Source organism: Protopterus annectens, chromosome 13.part0, assembly GCF_019279795.1.
Source record: "Protopterus annectens isolate FY-2018-M chromosome 13.part0, PAN1.0, whole genome shotgun sequence".
Lineage (NCBI taxonomy): Eukaryota > Metazoa > Chordata > Ceratodontiformes > Protopteridae > Protopterus > Protopterus annectens.
The window spans coordinates 29824180-29846679 of record NC_056747.1 but is presented as its reverse complement, the minus strand read 5'-3'; positions in this window follow the sequence as shown (position 1 = coordinate 29846679).

Genomic DNA, 22500 nt, shown 5'->3' with positions numbered 1-22500 from the left:
ATATATATATCTATATCTGTATGTGTTTTTATACATTTTATATATATATATATATATATATATATATATATATATATAAATGATATAATGTCCTATCTGCCTTTCATTTCTGTTTTCACGTGTGCACATTTTTCCTCCTACACTGGTAACAATAATCATCTTACTATTTCCGTACATCTGCATTGCTTGCAGTTTTCCAGATTAATCTCCTTCCGTCTACATTACTGATGACAGAGTATGCTAGATGTGGTTTCACTGATGCTATGCTGTGTGCAATACAAGTTGAACCTCAGCTTCTCTAGAATCTACTGTTCGCACTCAGAAATGGATTCAGGATCCTAGATGTCACCTCATCAATATTCTGTATAATGGGAGCATGACTTCAGTATGTTTAGAGTCCATTTCTGTTTATCTATATTAGCTATAATGTAATATAGTTATTTACACCCAGAACTTTACATTGTACCCCAGATGTGGCCTCATAAGTGTTGTATACAATGGGAGGATGAAGTCAGCATCTGTGGAGTGCATTCCTCTTGCTGTGTACCCCCCAAATAGTACATAGTGCACCACATGTGACCTCACACCTGCCATGTACGATGGGAGGATGAATTCAGCATCTCTGGAGTCCATTCCTTAATGGTGTACCCCCAAAAAGTACATTGACCTCACAAGTGTCATGTATGATAGGAGGATGAGTTCAACATCTCTGGAGTCCATTCCTTATAGGTGTACCCCCCAAATAGTACATAGTGCACCAGATGTGACCTCACAAGTGCCATGTATGATGGGAGGATGAGTTCAGCACCTCTGGAGTCCATTCCTTATAGGTATACCCCCCATTCTGCATGCTGTGTACCTCCAGAATACAACATGGTGCCCCAGATGCTGCATTATTATTACTGAGTACAACAGGATGATGAATTCAGCCTCTCTACAATGTATTTGTCTACTTTTACACCCCACCACGCATTGACCTGTGCTACAGCCCATTTGCAGGCTATCTATAACTAATCTAATGCATTTCTGCTGGCAATAGTATAGGAAATAATGGTGACCCCTATCCCAGGCAGCACCCGGCACTTCTTCTGGTAGGACACTGATAGATCACATGAGACAGACAGTGGTGTATGGCAGTGTTACAATACGTTCTAAATGAGCCATGATTTATTTTAGCAGTATTTCCTTTTATTATGTAGTGCGCTAGGTTTGGGGGTTGTAAACATTCCTTCTCCTTTTAACTGCTGGTCTGTTTTGGGAAGGTATTGCCCTACTGGGACATTTTGACTAGTATTGTGATCCTTACAGATGTCTGTATCTACTGAAGTGGTCAATGTTTGGGTGTAACATTTTTTAGGAATATATATGGATAGTAATCTACAAACTGCACTTACTGTGTCCTTGGATATATGTAGGAGAAAGAGCAGCTGTAGTCCAGAGTTGTTTTTATAAAAAAATAAGACTTTATTTATTTATTTATTTATATTTTGTTGTACTCAGAGGTGCAGGAGAATAATTTTTGTTGCATTTAGTAGAGGCAGTTTCTTTCTCAAAACTGTATGAATGTGACATCAGCAGAAGAGCTTTCTCTCAGGTGTGGCTGATTTTTGTTGCTACCCCTCACTCCGTCCCTGCTCTGTCTAACTTTCCATATTCCCTAGCTGTCCTATACTCCTCAGCTGATATATACTATACAAATGCCTATGGCAGTGCAGTCCAAAGCTGAATCCTACAACCCTTTCTCCCTCCTCTATTCTTCCTGACCCTAATGTGTCCATATCATATCTGCCATGCATGCCTGTACCCATGTGCACACATAACATGCTGTCTAGGCCTTTTCTGCTACTCTTTCTCTTCCCTTCCTGTTTAGTACATCTCTATTAGATGCTTTCTGTTGCCTTAATGTGTCTTTGGCCTCTGAACTGCCCTGCTTTTAGCCACCTCTGTAGGTGTTGACTGATAAAGACATGACTATGATTCATTTATTTGAAATTTGTTAACCAGGTAAGTGAGCTGGTCTGTTGACCTTTTTCAGCCATGACCTAGGTTTATTAAATATTACAAATGTAGGCAAACAAGCTAGTATACAGACATTACAGGAAAAAGGAATTAAAAGTGTAAAGAATAGGAATTAAAAGTGTAAAGACAGTCTCATGTTTAGAACCTCTACAAACCCCTGGCTCTGTAAAGAAACCAAACAATTCCTCAAGTCCAGAGACAGTGCCAGGCTTTACTATCAAAAAGCAAAGAAACACAAAGCCTAACTAAGTACCAAGAACTGCATAACCATGCAAAAAAATGCATTAGGCTGGACAAAACGTCCTACTACATGACATTACAAGCTAAATACCAACACCCCCCCAAAATTTTGGAAACATGTAAACCAGCTACTACAGCCCACTCAAAAGGCTACCCCCAAACCAACCACCCCTGACATTAAAGTTCCCATCGAAACACAATTCAACTCCCACTTTGTGAACTCAATTCTATCCTTAGTATCACAGGACAGTTCCAACCTCACTATCCCCCCCAACACAAATAACACTAATACACGCTTTACCCTCAAAACAGTTTCCACCACTTCAATCAAAAGCATGCTCTCCAAACTAAAAACCTCACCAACAGCAGTTGACCTACTCCCCAGCTATTTCTTGAATCTCACAGCAGATGCTATTGCTATCCCAATCTCCACTCTCATAAACAGATCAGTTGTTGAAAACTTAGTGCCCAAACTCTGTAAAATATCTTATGTTACACCCATACATAAAGGTGGGACCTCCACTGAACTTAACTACAGGCCCATTGCTTTACTCTCCCCCCTGGCCAAAATCCTAGAAAAATGCATCCATACCCAGATGCTAAACTATCTTCTAGACAGCAACATCCTGTCACCTACTCAGCATGGTTTCAGACCTGCCCATAGTACCACTACAGCCCTCCTCTGCTTCACATACACAGTAAACCGTCTCAAAAATGAAGGCCTGCAGGTGTCAACTCTTTTTTTGGATATGTCCAAAGCATTTGACACAGTCTCACACCAAATCCTGCTAAACAAACTAAACCAATATCACCTATCAAATTCCACTCTTACCTGGTTCCAAAGCTACTTAACTGACAGGTACCAAGCTGTGAAATGGGAAAATTCTCTCCTCAGCTGCCCATAACATAGGAGTCCCACAGGGATCTGTCTTAGGACCCCTACTATTCACAATCTTCACAAATGACCTCCATACCTCCACACAGCATGCATCTATAATTCAGTATGCAGATGATACTACCTCTGTGCTGCACAAAACATTCTCACTCTCCTGCATACAACTCAACTAGCATTTTCTGTTGTTGGAAACTACCTACCAAAGCCCAACTTACCCTCAATCCAAAGAAAACTCAGCTTATGATTATAACTAGTTCTAACAAAAACACTGATAGCAGTCAATTCACTATCTACTCCACAGATGCTACTCCAATTGCTCCAGTGGCACAGGCTAAGCTATTGGGAATAACCATAGACTCCCACCTAAAATTTGGTAGTCATCTCAACTTGATTATTAAAAAAGTACATGCCAAACTGGGATCACTCTACCATATCAAACCATTTCTTACCAACAACACAAGATCAGCCATTGCTCGCTCTCAACTTCTATCCACCTTACTCTATGCATCTCCCATTCTGACTATTCTCAACAAAACTGAACCAAGTAAAATGGACGCCTGCTATAACAGAATTGCCCGCTTTGCTGCAAATTACTCATATAGAACTCATCACTGTACTGCTTTGAGACAGCTCCACTGGCTTGAACTGCCCAACCTCCTAACCTACAATCAGCTCTGCCTCTGTCATTCTATCTATTACCTCCCCAATAAGTGTCCTGCCCTCAAAAACCTAGTACAACATCACTCAGCCAAAAGGCCTCTTAGATCATCAAGCAAACTACTACGAGAAGTCACCAACAGCTACAATAGCTTTGGAGATGCTCTATATAGTAGTTCAGTGGCTAAAAAAGGGAACTCTGTCCCCACTAGCATTCAAAACACATCATCCAAAGCCTCCTTTAATGACCTCATCAGGCAACATCTCAAGCAAAGTTGGCAGTGCCGTGACTGCTTCCCAGGCTAGTGATAGCAGATAAGGTACACATACTAAACCTAGAGTACTTGATAATAGTTTTCACTCTTACTCACAAACACTGGCTAATGTACAATGTATGTACTCTACCTGTGTACTATTCTACCTATGTTCCAAATTTCAGCTGCACACAACAAATCTATTAATTACCTTTATTTTTAAATTAATATTTTCTTGTTTTTCTCTCCACTGTAACTGTTGATGTGCTGCATACCACTGTAAAAACATGTCTGTTGTGATTTGTGTGTATACTGATCATGTCTAAATATCTAAATGTATCTGTAATTCTTCTATGTGGAGCTTTTCTCCCCGGGCCTCTGCTGAAAAAGGGCCATTTCAGCTCAGTCAGACATCCCGGTTAACAAATGTAAAATAAATAAATAAATAAAAGACAGGATGTCTGCACACTACATGTTAGAACTCCTATTATAATTATGTTAAATGTATAATTATGTAATCTTCCTTGGAGCTTTTCTCCCCGGGTCTCAGCTGAAAACGGGCTTCTGGCCAGTTGGATAGTACCCAGTTATCAAATGTATGTAAGTAAGCAAGTAAGTAAATAAATAAACTTTTACAAAGTAATAGAATATGCAATAGATGAAAAGTCTGAATTAGCACAATTGTATAAATATCGTTGGAGATGAGCATGACTGACATAGGTTTCAGTAGTATCTCGGGTACCTATTACAGCTGGCATGGGGGGAGAGGAATGATGAGGCTTTGGTCTACTCACCTGTTGTCAGGGGGTGGGATGGGGAAGACATGTATTTCATGAGTATATTTTCTATGCAGAATTCCTGGTAGAGATCAGGGGGTTCTTGAAGGTGAGGGCCATTTCATCTTATTACACAGAGGTGTGGGATGCACCACAAGAGCCCTTTGCACACCAGCTACATGGTTCATCTTATTACACAGAGGTGTGGCATGTACCACAGGAGCCCTTTTCACACCACCTGCATGGTTCATCATATTACACAGAGGTGTGGAATGAACCACAAGAGCCCTTTGCACACCAGCTACATAGTTCATCTTATTACACAGGGATGTGTCATGCACCACAAGAGCCCTTTGCACACCAGCTGCTTGGTTCATCTTATTACACAGAGGTGTGTCATACATCACAAGAGCCCTTTGCACACCAGCTGCATGGTTCATCTTTTAACACAGCGGTGTGGCATGCACCACAGGAGCCCTTTGCACACCTGCATGATTCATCATATTACACAGAAAGTGTGGACAGAAGCCCTTTGCACACCACCTGCATGGTTCATCGTATTACACAGAGGTGTGCCACACACCACAAGAGCCCTTTGCACACCAGCTGCATGGTTCATCTTTTAACACAGCGGTGTGGCATGCACCACAGGAGCCCTTTGCACACCAGCTGCATAGTTCATCTTATTACACAGAGATGTGTCATGCACCACAAGAGCCCTTTGCACACTAGCTGCTTGGTTCATCTTATTACACAGAGGTGTGTCATACATCACAAGAGCCCTTTGCACACCAGCTGCATGGTTCATCTTTTAACACAGCGGTGTGGCCTGCACCACAGGAGCCCTTTGCACACCTGCATGATTCATCATATTACACAGAAAGTGTGGACAGAAGCCCTGTGCACACCACCTGCATGGTTCATCGTATTACACAGAGGTGTGCCACGTACCACAAGAGCCCTTTGCACACCAGCTGCATGGTTCATCTTTTGACACAGTAGTGTGGCATGCACCACAAGAGCCCTTTGCACACCAGCTGCATAGTTCATCTTATTACACAGAGATGTGTCATGCACCACAAGAGCCCTTTGCACACTAGCTGCTTGGTTCATCTTATTACACAGAGGTGTGTCATACATCATAAGAGCCCTTTGCACACCAGCTGCATGGTTCATCTTTTAACACAGCGGTGTGGCATGCACCACAGGAACCCTTTGCACACCTACATGATTCATCATATTACACAGAAAGTGTGGACAGAAGCCCTGTGCACACCACCTGCATGGTTCGTCATATTACACAGAGGTGCGGCACCTGTTGGCAGTATGGAAAAAAAAAGAAATGATCTTTGTTGGTGGAACATTGTAATATTAGACACCATGTTTGGCTGTTCCTCTTCTCTTCTTTTGACTTGCAGTGCCTCCTTACCACTTGTTGACTGCAAAGTTCTGAATCGGTCAATCAGTCTCTGTGTAAAGCATCTGTGCATATTAAAAGACTAGTTGTGTGGTGATGTGGTGATTTCAGCATCTGTTTATTTAGGGGCACTGCAGTTATATATACATATGTGTGCATGTATGTATGTATATATATATATATATATATATATATATATATATATATATATATATATATAATCTGTGTGTGTGGGTGGGTGTGTATACATTATATATTTATATATTTGTGTGTGTGTATGTATGTATGTGTATATATATATATATATATATATATATATATATATATATATATATATATCTGTTGCCTATTTGTTCCACATGGGGTGTTCACAGCTCAGGTATTTTAATGATGCAGGCCTAACTTCATCTCCAGGTGCTGACATGAGCTCCACATCAGCATGCAGGGACTATCTATTCCCATGATACACAGTTGTTCTAGCATCCTGAAATGCATCTGCAAGGGCAACCATAATGGCTTGAATGGAGCCACAAATGTCCCTCCCCTCACTGGGACTTGTTCTTAGCAGAAAGGCCTAGGGTCACCACAAGGGGAGGAACCACCACAACCCTGCCTCTCAAATTTCAGACACTCATCTACTCCTCAATGGCTCTTCCAGTTTCCCAAGGGCACTAAACAAGCTCAGGTAATCATGGTTCCAGTCAGGGCATTATACTTTTGAAGCACCAGATTCAGTTTTGGTGTCAAGCTTTTTTGTCTTTTGTTGTTCACTGGGTGCCTTTAATTAACATTGGCTGCTATTTCTGTAGTGGGCTGTCCTAAGTACATCTACCTATTTCTGTGGATTCATACAAAAGTAATCACTGACTGTATGATCAACACATGTTCTGTCGATTCCATTTGGTGGCAGATGGCAATAATAGTGGGTATAGGAATCATATCCTTTCCCCACTATTGTGCAGTCTCATTGTTGGATGTACAAGCAGCACAGGGTTGTGTAGTGTCATTGTTAGAATGTACAGGTAGCACAGGGTTGTGTAGTCTCATTGCTGGAATGTACAGGTAGCACATGGTTGTGTAGTCTCATTGTTGGAATGTACAAGCAGCACAGGGTTGTGTAGTCTCATTGTTGGAATGTACAAGCAGCACAGGGTTGTACAGTCTCATTGTTGGAATGTACAAGCAGCACAGTGTTGTGTAGTCCCATTGTTGGAATGTACAAGCAGCACATGATTGTGTAGATACATTGTTGGAATGTACAGGTAGCACAGGATTGTGTAGTCTCATTGTTGGAATGTACAGGTAGCACAGGGTTGTGTAGTCTCATTGTTGGAATGTACAAGCAGCACAGGTTTGTGCAGTCTCATTGTTGGATGTACAAGCAGCACAGGGTTGTGTAGTGTCATTGTTAGAATGTACAGGTAGCACAGTGTTGTGTAGTCCCATTGTTGGAATGTACAAGCAGCACATGATTGTGTATATACATTGTTGGAATGTACAGGTAGCACAGGATTGTGCAGTCTCATTGTTGGAATGTACAGGTAGCACAGGATTGTGCAGTCTCATTGTTGGAATGTACAAGCAGCACATAGTTGTGTAGTCCCATTGTTGGAATGTACAAGCAGCACAGGGGTGTGTAGATACATTGTTGGAATGTACAGGTAGCACAGGGTTGTGTAGTCCCACTGTTGGAATGTACAAGCAGCACATGGTTGTGTAGATACATTGTTGGAATGTACAGATAGCACAGGGTTGTGTAGTCTCATTGTTGGAATGTACAAGCAGCACAGTGTTGTGTAGTCCCATTTTTGGAATGTACAAGCAGCACAGGGTTGTGTAGATACATTGTTGGAATGTACAGGTAGCACAGGGTTGTGTAGTCTCATTGTTGGAATGTACAGGTAGCACAGGGTTGTGTAGTCTCATTGCTGGAATGTACAAGTAGCACAGGGTTGTGCAGTCTCATTTTTGGAATGTACAGGTAGCACAGGGTTGTGTAGTCCCATTGTTGGAATGTACAAGCAGCACATGGCTGTGTAGATACATTGTTGGAATGTACAGGTAGCACAGTGTTGTGCAGTCTCATTGTTGGAATGTACAAGTAGCACATGGTTGTGCAGTGTCATTGTTGGAATGTACAGGTAGCACAGGGTTGTGTAGTCTCATTGTTGGAATTTACAGGTAGCACAGGGTGCAGAGAGTGCAGGGGCTGGTGTGCTCCTCCACAAAAAAAATATATTGTGGTGATTTATATTCCTGTGTTTTTTGGAGCATGTGCATTGTCATATTGGCAATGTGCATGCCGATAATTCTTATGTTTTTTTGTTTAATAAAAGTTGCTTCATTGTTTTTGTGCAGAGATTATTTTATTTGTATCTGTATTTCTCTATCCATATGAGAATGTGTGTCCTCAGATGACTTGACTATACTGCTCAGATAAATAATTAGTGACAAAGTTAATCCTGAACTGAAACTAAATGTTAAAAAATATATTATTTATGTCTGCTCAAATAAATAATTAGTGACAAAGTTAATCCTGAACTGAAACTAAATGTTAAAAAATATATTATTTTGTCATTTGGGAAGTCCTGCTCCCCAGGGAACTACCAAATTGACCCAGGTCCAGATTTGGAAACTTATGTGGACAGTGATCTAGCATTTCTCCAACATGTGTCTGTTGTAAGAAAGCCCTTTTATATTGCACATCTTATAAAGAAAAGGATTGTGTCTAGATCTAGAGATGACATTGTTCACCTTTACTCAGCCCTCATTAGGCTAGTCATGGAATGTAATGCCCCCTTTGGCATACATTTGTCCAGACACATGAACCAACCAGTATGCCCACAGAGATACCTCACTAAAACATTACAAGGCCTAAACAACATGTCCTATATGGACTGACTCAAAGCTCTGTCTCTATACTCTGTATCCTGCAGACAGCAAATATGTGACCTGTGTCTGGCATACAAGATATTCTCCAACCCATCACTGATGGATTGACTGCATATCTGAAAGTCAAACAACATGAGAAATACTTGATCTAGGGATCTAAGTGTCTTCTGCAGTATCAACAGAATGGTTTGGAGGGATGGGTATATCGTGCAGAGGACCACTGCTGTGGAACACACTCCCTGTCCACATAAAACAAAGTTCATCCCTGTCCATATTCAAGTGCAATTTAGATTTATGGATGGGAAACTGAAAATTTACCCCAGAACTGTACCCTGTACTACTAATGGAGAGAGACATCTCCTAGATGCTTGATCCCATGCATGGATCCCCTCAGATTTTCTATGGTATGATCCTAGTCACTATCATTAAGGATAATATGTAATTATTGACCATGGGATGGGTAAGGCCAGTCTATAACCAAATGGGGAGGTTATTTTGAGCACAGAAAGGGAAAGTGACTAGGCTTAAAATGGTCTGCAAGAGCAGCTAGCATAGTACTTACCTATGGACCTATAAAAATAAATTGAAGGACTTCTACTCGTGAACCATTCACCATTTATTGAAACAGAAAACATTTAGAAAAATGCATTTGTTCTTTCATTTTACTTTGGACTTCATCAGACTTGTTTAATAGCATCATCAGACACTCATATTCGTTTCCCTCATGACATGATCTATTACATCATCACCTGTATAAAAAAGTTGGATATAAAGAACATTAATTAATTTTAACATATCTTTCCAGACATATACAACAACTGGAGCTGGAATCATACCATAGATAATTCGAGGAGACCCATGCATGGGAGAAAGCATTTAGGAGCTCTCTCCTGAGTGGGTTACCTCTTAGCAGTCCGTATGATACGGAGCGTAGTGACAGGGCTTTGAATTGGTCCATGTAGTGCATGTTGTACCTTGGCCTTGTACCCTTTTAGTAAGATATCTGTGTGGGCATTCCAAATGTTGCATGTATGTGGACAGCTAAATAGTAATGTTAGCATTATATTCAGTGGCTGGCCTAATGAGGGCTGAGTAAAGGGGAATCCCTTTTTTGTAAGCTGTGCAATATATAAGGATTTTCTTACAATAATGGATACCTATTGGTCAAAAGTTAGGTCACTGTCATAGGTTCATAGGTAAGTACTAGGCTATCTGCCCAAGGGCATTTATAAGCCTAGCCAGAATGTGTTGGTTTTTGCCACCCACTTAGATTAGTTCCCTGTACCCCTGTCCAGCAGAGCCATTAGTTCCCTACGCCACTATTCAGCAGAGCCACTGCAGTGATCCCTGGGGTAAATTTTCTGTTTCCCATCCACCCGTCAAGGTTTTTCTTAAAGAGTGTTAGTGAGGGGCTCTGCCTAATTGGAATCCTGTTCCAAAGCATGGGGAGTCTCTGGGACAGGAATCTATCCTTCCAGCATGTCCTATTTATTGTTGTGGTGAGGTTTATCTCTCCAGAGTGTGTGGCTCTGTGGGATTTGCTTTTTTTAGGTGGACCATGTCCATCAATTCTGGGTTGGACATGGCCTTGTATGTCAGGCAGAGATCACCTCTGAGTAAGCGGTATGCAACCGAGTACAGCTGGAGTTTCTTGAGTCTGGCTGCATAGGACATCTGTTTGAGGCCAGTAATCCTCTTGGTGAGGTACTTTTGTGGTCTTTCCAGCTGTTGCAGGTGTCTTGTAAGGTACATCCCAATTGGGGCATTGTATTCTATGATGGGTCTAATCAGTGATGAGTAGAGAGACACAATAGCCTCTTTATTTCTAGATGCAAACCCTTTTGTGATTAGGTTGGCCACATAGAAGGATTTTCTAACCACCTTGGCAATATGATTATCAAAGGAGAGATTACTATCAACTTGGGTCCCCAGATCCCTTATTACATTTTCTGTATTTAGGGGACTACCACCAATGTGGTAGTTCGTGTGTCCATATAAGTTCCCAAATCCTGAACAACTAGGTCAACTCTTTAGTGTTCAATTGTCAATGTTGCAGTTCCCTGGGGCAGATGACTTTCCAAAGTTTACAGTAATTTAGTTTCAGTCCATGATTTTGGCATGAGGTTATTTATTTGGAGCAAATCTTCTGGCAGGATGACGGAGTCATTTAGGGATTCAATGACTGCTCTTAGCTTGTAGTCATCTACAGACTTAATCAGCCAGAACCCTTTGGTATTAGCTTTTACTACAGAAAAGTAGATGCCAAAAAGGAGAGCTCCCTGCACAGAACCCTTTGAGACTCCACTGGCAACTGGTGTCTTTGTGGAGGTAACGTCCCCTATTTTGATTATCTGCATCTTATCTGTGAGCCAGTTGGCAATTCCACAGGTGATATAGGGGGTTTATTCCCAGTTTATTTAGTTTTTCTACTGTGACCGGGTGGGGAATTGTGCTAAAAACTTTTGTCAAGTTGAGGTATGTGGTCTGTAACATTTTTGCCTTCATCCATTGCTTTGGTGTCCTTTTCAAAAAATCCACCTGTTTGAATAAGCATGTTCTGCCCTGGATGAATCCAAACTGAGACAGGTCCAGTGTTTGGAAGTTCCCTATATCCTGACTGATTAATTCCTTGATATATATTTCCATGGCTTTGCATATTTCTTGTTCTGTGAAATTCCCTTTATTCTGCAATACTTTAATGTTTGTCAGCCTCTCTAAATAATTCTTATTATTTCTAAACAGTATCTATTTTTCTTTTATTTCCTCCACTTTAATTTTATCCTACTCACTAGCTATATTTTCTGAAGAAATTTCTATCTTCCTTAATAGTTCTCAAATAAATTCCACTACCCATTCCTTAAATTCCTCTTTTTAACAGGTAGGTGGGAGGCAACAATGTTTTATTTTTGCTTCATTACTTCCCATTTTTATCCTAGTTGCTAATTGCTGCATGATCTGAAATGGGTATTGGATGTGTGTTGAAGCTTTCAGTTAAATACAAGCTCCTGTGAAATATACTTTCTTTCTACTCCAGCCCAGTTATTGTGCCTTGGGGAATAATATATAAATGCTCTCTAAGTTGCTGCTACTAAATTCACATCTTCTATACCAGATATTTTTATACATTTCTTCAGAAACATACTCTTTTTTGTTATATTCTCCCTTCTAGGTCCCTCAGATACATCCTCACTTTACAAATCAAGTTCCAGTTCACACCTTTAAGTAATACTCCCTGCTGAAAGCTAATTATTTCTCCCCAAATTTTCTTAATCTCCTTAACAGCAGTTTTAGGTGAAATATTAATATAGGCTTGTGCAATCCTCCCTTGCCAATAGCCCCTTACTACCACATAGCTACCATTAATTTCTTAAGTGTTCCCCTTTTCTTATGCCCCTGATATTCCACTGAATACCCATCCTGAAATCATTTCTTTATCAAATTGACTTGGGCAATTCTTTCCAAATGTGTCTCCTGTAGCATTGCTGTTTGCTTTTCGTAATATCGATAATCAGTGCTCTTATCTCAATGCTGTTACCTTTTTGTCTATACATATGAGGCCATTCACGTTTCAAAATCACATGGTTAGTGTAACCACCATGATAAGAAGTTATTCCTGTCTATTATATATGACATCTTTTTTAAAATATTTATTTCCAGCTTTTGTATTACATGCATCCACTAATATTATTTATTTTATTTTTATTAAAGTTTGTTTACTGAGGTAGTACACTGATTGCCACAGACCATTCCCATTCAGAGCCTGGGTGAAGAAATTCACAAAAAAATAAAATAGAACAAATTCACAAACATGAAATAATCATCAAAAATACAAAGTCCAACTGGCAACTGAAACAATGAGCAGTTTTTTTAACAGAGGAGAAAAACAAATGTGGATTAATTTTAGTGACAAATATGGGAGTTAAGCAGCATGTGAAAACAGATGGTGGGAGCAGAAGTGATGTATTTAGGGGAGGAGTTGGATGATTAGTCCAGTGAAAAGTACTTCCTGTCTTTCATTGGATTATTTGTCCAATGGAAAAGCACTTGCAGTCTTGCAGTTGAGGAGCCTGAATTCAAGTTGATCTAGAAAGACTCCTTTGCCCACTGTGGCTCTAGCCAGTTTGGAGAGAAAGGGAGATATTTTCTAGGACAGAAATAAAATAGAGACGATCTTTTTCCAGACATTTGCATTGTGTTTACTGAAGCTAACTGGCTGGTGCAGCCATAAACCTAGGTTAGACAAAGGATATTTTTCTTTTTATATTGAGGTGCCATTGAGATCTGTGATGATGAGATTTTTAGGAGTTTTTTTATCTGCTTTTGTGAGGTTCCAAATATCAAACTATTTGTTTTGTATGGATTTAGTAGGAACCTGTGGTTGTTTAGCCAGATATTAATGGAGTGGAGTGGTTTAGGAGGAACCTATGGTTGTTTGGCCAGACCTTAAGGGAGTGGAGGGGTTTAGGAGGAACCTATGGTTGTTTGGCCAGACCTTAAGGGAGTGGAGGTCAGAATGAAGCTGGATTTGAGTAGTTGAATGTGAACAACTGGATCAAAGGATAATCATGTCATCAGCATAAAGAGTGGTAGGTTAGAGAGCTGGCTGGGTAATTTGTAAATAAAAATTGAAAACAACAGTTGGCTGAATATGGAGACCTGGTTATTTCTTTGGTAAGGGATGCTGGAGTTGACAGAGATGAGATGATTCTGACTCTGAAATTCCTACTTAAGTCTTGGAGCGAACTCCAATTTATTAGATGGAATGTAGAAGGAGGAGGTGGTCAATAAAATCAAAAGCTTTGGTAAGGGAAATGAAGAAAGCTTCTGAAAGGTTTCCGTAATCAATGTTGAAAAAGATCTCATCTGTAAGTGTCCCTAGTGCTGTCAATATGCTCCAACTAACCCAGAATCCATGCTGTTTAAGATTCAGGAGATGGTACTGTTGGATTTTCCTCAAGTGTAAGGAGGGTGCAGATGGGGCACATGTGGGAGGCACTCAATGGTTGAGACTGTTTGGGAAGGAGTTTGGCAAGAGCAGCTTGACATATGTCTGAATTATGTTTTGAGCTAAGCAGAGGTTATAAATGTGGAGAGGAGGTGAGGTGAGGAAGTCTTTTCAGAGTAAGATGAACCAGGGGACAGATTATCTGCACCAGGGAATGATCCCAAGGGGACTAGATTATATGTTCATAGGTAGGTACTAGGCTATCTGCCTGAGGGCATTTATAGACCTAGCCAGAGTGTGTCGGCTTTCGCCACCCCATTGAACTGATCCTCTGTCAAGCAGAGCCAATGAAGTGATCCCAGGGGTGTATTTTCTGTTACCCATCCACTCGTCAAGGTTTCTCTTGAAGAGTGTTAGTGAAGGGCTCTGCCTAATGTAGTTTGGAATTTTGTTCCAAAATATGGAGAGTCTCTGTGACAGGAATCTATCCCTCCAGCATGTTCTATTTATTGTTGTGGTGAGGTTTAGCTCACTAGAGCACGTGGCTCGCAGTGACTTGGATTTCTTTAGGTGGAGCATGTCCATCAATTCTGAGTTGGACATGGTTTTGTAAGTCAGGCAGAAATCACCTCTGAGTAAGCAATATGCCACTGAGTACAGCCGGAGTTTTTTCAGTCGGGCTGCATAGGACATATAGAGCAATACCACAGATGGATGACTCCAATGCAAATCAGAAAAGCTTTTTTAATCCACTTCAAATCTCGAACCCAAGTTGTAAAAATACAAATAATTATTTTCTCTAGCGCCTCGGCAAACTTGCCTTTACAGAATAAAATTTCAACAATTCATTACATCTCCCCTTATATACACTTAACAAAAACACTCCCATTCAATTATTCAATTATATAACTATTTAAAACTCTAAATGTCTATTTAAAAACATAGCATTCATTTAAAAAATAAAATTTCAGCATTTATAATAAACTTTTCCATGAACAGTCATGATTAAGCCCATTTGGTCTTAATGTATTAAATTTTAATATAAGGCATAATTCCTTTTTCCTTAATATTTGCTTTATATGCTGTTCACTAAAATACAAATTATTTTGAATACTATCCAACACCGTAACTTTTAAATTGTCTGGTTTGCCTTCATGATATTTATAAAAATGTAAAGCTAAAGGACTACTTTCTTTTCTATTTTTAATGTCCCTAACATGCTCCTTTATTCTACAGGACAATGATCTCTTTGTCTCTCCAACATAAAACTTCCCACACGGACATTCTATACCATAAATAACTTGTAACGAATTACAATTAAATGCCCCCTTAGTTTCAAAAGAAACCCCATTAATAGTTTGAAACTGTTGCACTATATATCTACAAATAGTACATTTACCACATTTTTTTGTACCCTGATATTTTACTTGCCTATACATTTGCATTTTCGGTACTTTAAAATGACTGTGTACTATGTGCATAGGACATATGTTTGAGGCCAGTAATCCTCTTTTTGAGATACTTTCGTGGTCTCTCCAGCTGTTGGAAGTGTCTTGTGAGGTGCATCCCAAATGGGGCATTGTACTCTATGATGGGTCTGATAAGTGACGAGTAGAGGGGCACTATAACCTCTTTATTTCTAGATGCGAACCCTTTAGTAATTAGATGGGCCACATAGAAGGATTTCCTAACTTCTTTGGCAATATGATTGTCAAAGGAGAGATTACTATCTACCTGGGTCCCCAGATCTCTTATTACCTCTTCTGTATTAAGGGGGCTGCCACCTATGTGGTAATTTGTGCGTGTTTTATTTTTCCCAAACAGGATTACTATGCATTTTTTGGCATTTAGCTTGAGGCCATGACTTTGACACCAGGTGTCCGTCTCAGTAAGGCCCTTTTGGAGAATGTCCATGTCAGCCGGAGAGTCAATTATGGCTCCCAGTTTGCAGTCATCGGCGAACTTGGTTATCCATAGTCCTCCTGTGTTTTCCTGTACTTCTGAGAGGTATATGCCAAACAGTAGGGGTCCCAGGACCGAGCCTTGTGGGACACCACTTGTGACTGCATCAGGCAGATTTATCTGCAACAGGAGATGCATTCAGGAGTTTGCTTTCTAGTAGGGGGTCAAGGTCTTTGTGAATTACTTCCTTAAAACAGAAGAAGGAGAAAGATAAAAGATGGGGGTTGAGCGAGTTGGGGGAGGCTATGGTACTAGGGTGTGGTTGAATTCCTTGTTAAAATCAGTGGTTGACAGTCAGCTTTGAAATCTGGGGGTTGATGGGGAAAGAAGTAGTTTCTGTTGATTTCCAGCCTGTGAGAAGACTTACTTCCTGCTTGAAGTGTTTGGGATTGCCTAGCAGAGCATATTATTTGTGTCTGAAATAGTTGGTATTTGTGCCTGCATATGGCTTGCTTAGCTAGGATATGCAGACAGGTAAAGACAATATGATTTTCTGGTGAGGGGGCTTTGTCTTCCTGAAGACCACAGTATCACTAAGTTTGAGCAGTGATTAGCTATGAGTATTTGCTGTGTTTGGAAAGTTGCCATGTGAGAGGAAATAATTTATCTTGAAGTTGAAGGATAGTATGTGTAAGTACTGTTGTAGCTGAATTGGGGTTATACAAGTTGGAAATGGGAGCCCTGTCAATAGTTCCTAGGTGTGTTTTGAGGTTTACAGCATTGGTGGTGGATCTGGGTCTGACTTTAACAAGTTTGGAGGAGCAATTTTGGTGCATTATGGATAATTTGGAAGGTTATTGAGGACTGGTCACTGAATGAAGGTAGGAGAAGACACATTTTAGTGATAATAGTAAGGCTGTTAATGATTAGCATTTCCAACATGGAGTGGTGTTTTTTTAGGAGATTTGGACAGGTAGTGTCATTGACTCACTGTAGAAGTTGGTATGTGCTAGAGATTTTTCAGTGTCATTTCTCAGGGGACCTAGGTAGTTTAGGTTAATCTTTTAGAAGAGTGATGCTTTTTTTTTTACTTGTGGAAGCTGAGGTGATAGCAGGAGTAAGGGATTTAAATTAAAGTAAGGCTGAAGTAGGGAGGTAAGTGACTGCTATTAGAAAGTGACTGTTTTCCAGGAGGGAAGTTTTAGAAATATCCAGTTGGGTCCAGTGTCTAAGCAGTGGTTGTTGGGCTAAGATGGGCTTTATAAAGAATGTCAGTACCCACATCTTGCCTTATGCTAGGTCTTTCTACTTGGAGGTTTTTGTAGGAGAGGAGTAGGTGCTGAAAATAGGGGTTAGTACTGTTGAATCATGTTTCAAAAAAAAAAAAAAAAAAAAAACAAGTAATCTCCGTGGTATCCCCAAAGTCTCAAAAGAAACCACATGTCACACTAATGGGGGAAGGGATGTGAATTTAACATGTGTTCCACTAACACTTTGTTTTACAGCACAATAAACCACTCCCATGCCTGATAAAAAGTATATATATATATATATATATATATATATATATATATATATATATATATATATATATATATATATATCTTTAGAAAGTTTGTGAGGAAATTATTACTCTATTTTTGTTTTACTTGGATCACTTGTCTGTGTACTTAATAAAGGATTTTCGACTGGAAATAGATTGCCTGCCTTGCTTGGATTACTTTCGAATACTTAGTAATTCTGTACAATTATATATTTTTTATTATTTTTTTTACTTAAGACAAGTTTATGTTTGCTACTTCTATTACTATTGTCTGATCTGATTAATATACAGGGATTAACTAGAGATATATGGACTGAAAATCTTCCACACAGAGAAGTTTCTTACACTGTTTTGTTGAATCATGTTTTCTGACATAATGACAGGGGTGGGTTGTAAGGAAAGTGCTTATTTGGTCAAGTTTATTCGAGATGCCTTGGGTGTTAATTAATGCACAGGGGAGCATGGAGATATGAAGAAATGTGGGTGGCGTTCGTGGGCGGGGCCTGGACTGCATTCAGTATTGACTCTAAAGAAGAATATAAGCAAGATGGGAGTACATTTGTAGAGGTTTTAAGAAGTCTGTGGTTCCGAGTTTTGTCTGACTCTTAAACTGGTCTCACACTATGGGTTTTCCCTTCTTGGAATCCTTAGAGCAGAGATCAGTATCATGGGTGAAGCTGCATGCTAACATTGTGCTCCAGGAGTGTGACTAAACCTAATTAGCCATGAGCTGTTTCCCAGAAATGTCCGCCAGCTCCTAGTTTGCTTTGCTTAGGACTGTTTCACTCTCAGAAGAAAAGTAAATAATAATGGGCACCCATTCACTGCTGTTGGACTGCTCATGATGCAGGCCAGTGCAGTGAAGGGATGGGTGTGTGTGCCAGTATATGCATGCATGTGCATGTGTCCTGCAGGAGCATGTATGAAGCAGAATACACACACACACACGTGTGCATGTGTGTGTGTGTGTGTGTGTGTGTGTGTGCGTGCGTGTGTGGGTGTGTGTGTGCGCGTGGGTGTGCGCGTGGGTGTGTGTGTGTGTGTGCGCGTGTGTGTGTGTGTGTGTGTGTGTGTGTGTGTGTGTGTGTGTGTGTGTGTGAATTTGCCTACTTGGGTGAAGTACACTAGCTAGGACATAATGAGTCTGGGGAGAGGGGGAGTGTACTTGAGTTTGTCTACTTGGTTACAGTACACTGCATAGGGCATAGTGACTCTAGGTGTGTGTGTGTAGTGGACTGTGAGTGCAGGTGGTCTGTGTTCAGTCATCGAATGGAAAAATAGCCGACTGACATTACATTGAAAATGCCATTTAGTGAACCTCTTCATGTGGGGGCCTGCATCTGCTGCTAACTATATATACCAACTTCAAGATCGCACTACAGTGGGGAAAGGACGCATTTCTTCATCCCTTCCATAATGCGATCTTACTCAAGCATCTCGATAAACAGCATATTCAGTGAAACATGCTGTTTGATGCTTTTTCTGTTTATTATTTATTTATCGACATTTGATTATTGGGAAAGTCTGACTGGATAGAAGCCAATTTTCCATGAAAGCCTGGGGAGAAAAACTCCAAATGATTACAAAATATTTTAAGAACAATAATTTTACAATCTTCAAAAATAAAACAAAAACATCTGCAGTTTAAATAATTATAACAAATTCAATATAATATAAAATATTGGTTAAGAATTGATACACGTTATATGATAATCATTTAATATTAAAGAAATTTTAGGCAGTTTGTAGAGAAAAAGCCAGGGAAGAGAATTAGATAGCAGGAAGGAAGTAAGTGAGGAAGGGACAGTAAGGCAGTGTAAGGAATGAAAAGGTACTTGTTCACATTTAGGGATATAGTTTGTCCTGATTTTGAGCAAGAACAGAGCCAGATTTTAGCTAGGAAGTCTTTCAGAGTGGTTCTGAAAGATGGGAAAGAGGGTATTGAACTGATGGATACAGGTAAGGAGTTCCAGGCCTTAGCAGTCTTTTACAAGAACAGACAATGCTCAGCAGATGTGATAGGTTTGTAGACCGGAGGTTTTGGTCACTGGATTGCAGTGACTAAGTGGGAAAATAGTTGTGTAGAATGTTTTTAGTGCTGGTCAGATGGATACTGGATAATCTTATAGGTGGTAAGAAGTTGTGTATATGCTAGTTGATGAGGCAATTCTAACCAATTTAGGCTTTTCAGTTCTGTACAGTGGTGGGTTCTGAGATATTTGCTGTAAATTCAGCAACTTTGTTATAGCATTGTTTGCATTTTAATTTTTGTGAAACCTGGAGGTTTGTAAGGATGGGAGCACCATAAAGAAATGTGGGGAAGAGATAAGTAGTGGCAACTGTAGTTTTAGTTGCATCAATGAGAATGTTTTTGGCTTTGTAAAGCATCCATAGTTTTTTGGTGAGTTTTTCTTATGCAATTTTGTATATGCAGGTTGAATGTAAGATTATCATCCACTTTCACCCCTAATAATTTGCTATGAGAAGTGACTTCAATGATTGTGTTATTAATAGAGAAGTCTTTAAATTTTGTTTTTTCATGTGAGAGAGATATGGGGAAAAATAGTAGTTTGGTCTTTTTTTGGGTTGAGCATGAGTTGTGAGTTACGAAGCCATGTTTTAGTGGCTGCCAAAGCTTCCTGGTTAAGTTTTGGGAGGTGTGCCACATTGTCAGATGTGCAAATGAGAGTGGAATCATCTGTGTATTGTATTGGGGGGGAGGCTGTTGTGTGGAAGTATAGAGGGTGTTGGTGAAAATGTTAAAGAGGAAGGGACCAAGGATAGAGCATTGTATTACACTGGTGGTGACTGAGAGGTAAGGAGAGAGCGTGAAGAGCCATTTTACTGACTGATACCTATTGGACAGGTAGCTTTTGAACCACAGAAGGGTGGGCTGAGAGAGACCTAGTGAGGACATTTGAAGTAGACGTTTGGTTTGACATACTATGTCAAAGGCTTTAGACAAGTCTAGAAATAAGGAAGTGACTAGTTTGCGATTATCTCTAGCTTTATTGACAGTATCTATTCAGGTTAGAAGGGCAGTGCTTGTGCTATGGGAAGAATGGAAGCCATGTTGCGTAGGGGTTGTGGAGCAATTGTTGTTGAATGTATTTTTCCATGTATTTTGGTGAGGGGAGATGAGATTGCTGTAGGTCTAAAGTTATTAATGTCTGTTGAATTTCTTTCTTGTGTAGAGGGATAATGTGAGAATTTTATCCAGAGAGAGGGAACGTGGGATTCCTGGACTCACCTATTTATAAAGATTGAGTTAGGACAGACAATGCTACTGCCTACTGTTTTAGGTACAGTTTACGGTTTAAGTTTGTTTGAGTAGTTTTACATAAAATGTGGACACAGGTTTGAAGGTGAAAGCAGATGTGGTAATATGTGGCTGTTGGGCAGGGTTAGGATTAGATGCTGAGCAACCTTGGTTAGAGATGCTATGCTATCTATAAAATAAGAGTTGACTGTTTTTGTTTTGAGTGGTGAGTTATTGGGAGAGGGGTTGGGGTTGAATTTTTGGTGGGGATGTAAAATTTCTTTAATGGATGTCCAATTTTTTAGGGTTGTGTGTAGTATTATTCTAAACGTTATTATAGTATAATTTTTTGTTTTTATTTATTTGTATTTAGTATGATTGTGAAGCATTCTGAAATTTGCAAGATATTGAGGTGTTTTATACTTTTCCAGTCTTTCTGTGCTTTTCTCTATCCTGCATTAGCATTCTCTCTTTTTGGGTATTCATATTGCATTATTTGTTTTCAGTCTCTTCACCCATACATACACATGTACAAGTGAGTGTGTGTGTGTGTGTGTGTGTGTGTGTGTGTGTGTGTGTGTGTGTGTGTGTTTGTGTGTGAATTTGCCTACTTGGGTGAAGTACACTAGCTAGGACATAATGAATCTGGGGAGAGGGGGAGTGTACTTGAGTTTGTCTGCTTGGTTACAGTACACTGCATAGGGCATAGTGACTCTAGGTGTGTGTGTGTAGTGGACTGTGAGTGCAGGTGGTCTGTGTTCAGTCATCGAATGGAAAAATAGCCGACTGACATTACATTGAAAATGCCATTTAGTGAACCTCTTCATGTGGGGGCCTGCATCTGCTGCTAACTATATATACCAACTTCAAGATCGCACTACAGTGGGGAAAGGACGCATTTCTTCATCCCTTCCATAATGCGATCTTACTCAAGCATCTCGATAAACAGCATATTCAGTGAAACATGCTGTTTGATGCTTTTTCTGTTTATTATTTATTTATCGACATTTGATTATTGGGAAAGTCTGACTGGATAGAAGCCAATTTTCCATGAAAGCCTGGGGAGAAAAACTCCAAATGATTACAAAATATTTTAAGAACAATAATTTTACAATCTTCAAAAATAAAACAAAAACATCTGCAGTTTAAATAATTATAACAAATTCAATATAATATAAAATATTGGTTAAGAATTGATACACGTTATATGATAATCATTTAATATTAAAGAAATTTTAGGCAGTTTGTAGAGAAAAAGCCAGGGAAGAGAATTAGATAGCAGTAAGGAAGTAAGTGAGGAAGGGACAGTAAGGCAGTGTAAGGAATGAAAAGGTACTTGTTCACATTTAGGGATATAGATTGTCCTGATTTTGAGCAAGAACAGAGCCAGATTTTAGCTAGGAAGTCTTTCAGAGTGGTTCTGAAAGATGGGAACGAGAGTATTGAACTGATGGATACAGGTAAGGAGTTCCAGGCCTTAGCAGTCTTTTACAAGAACAGACAATGCTCAGCAGATGTGATAGGTTTGTAGACCGGAGGTTTTGGTCACTGGATTGCAGTGACTAAGTGGGAAAATAGTTGTGTAGAATGTTTTTAGTGCTGGTCAGATGGATACTGGATAATCTTATAGGTGGTAAGAAGTTGTGTATATGCTAGTTGATGAGGCAATTCTAACCAATTTAGGCTTTTCAGTTCTGTACA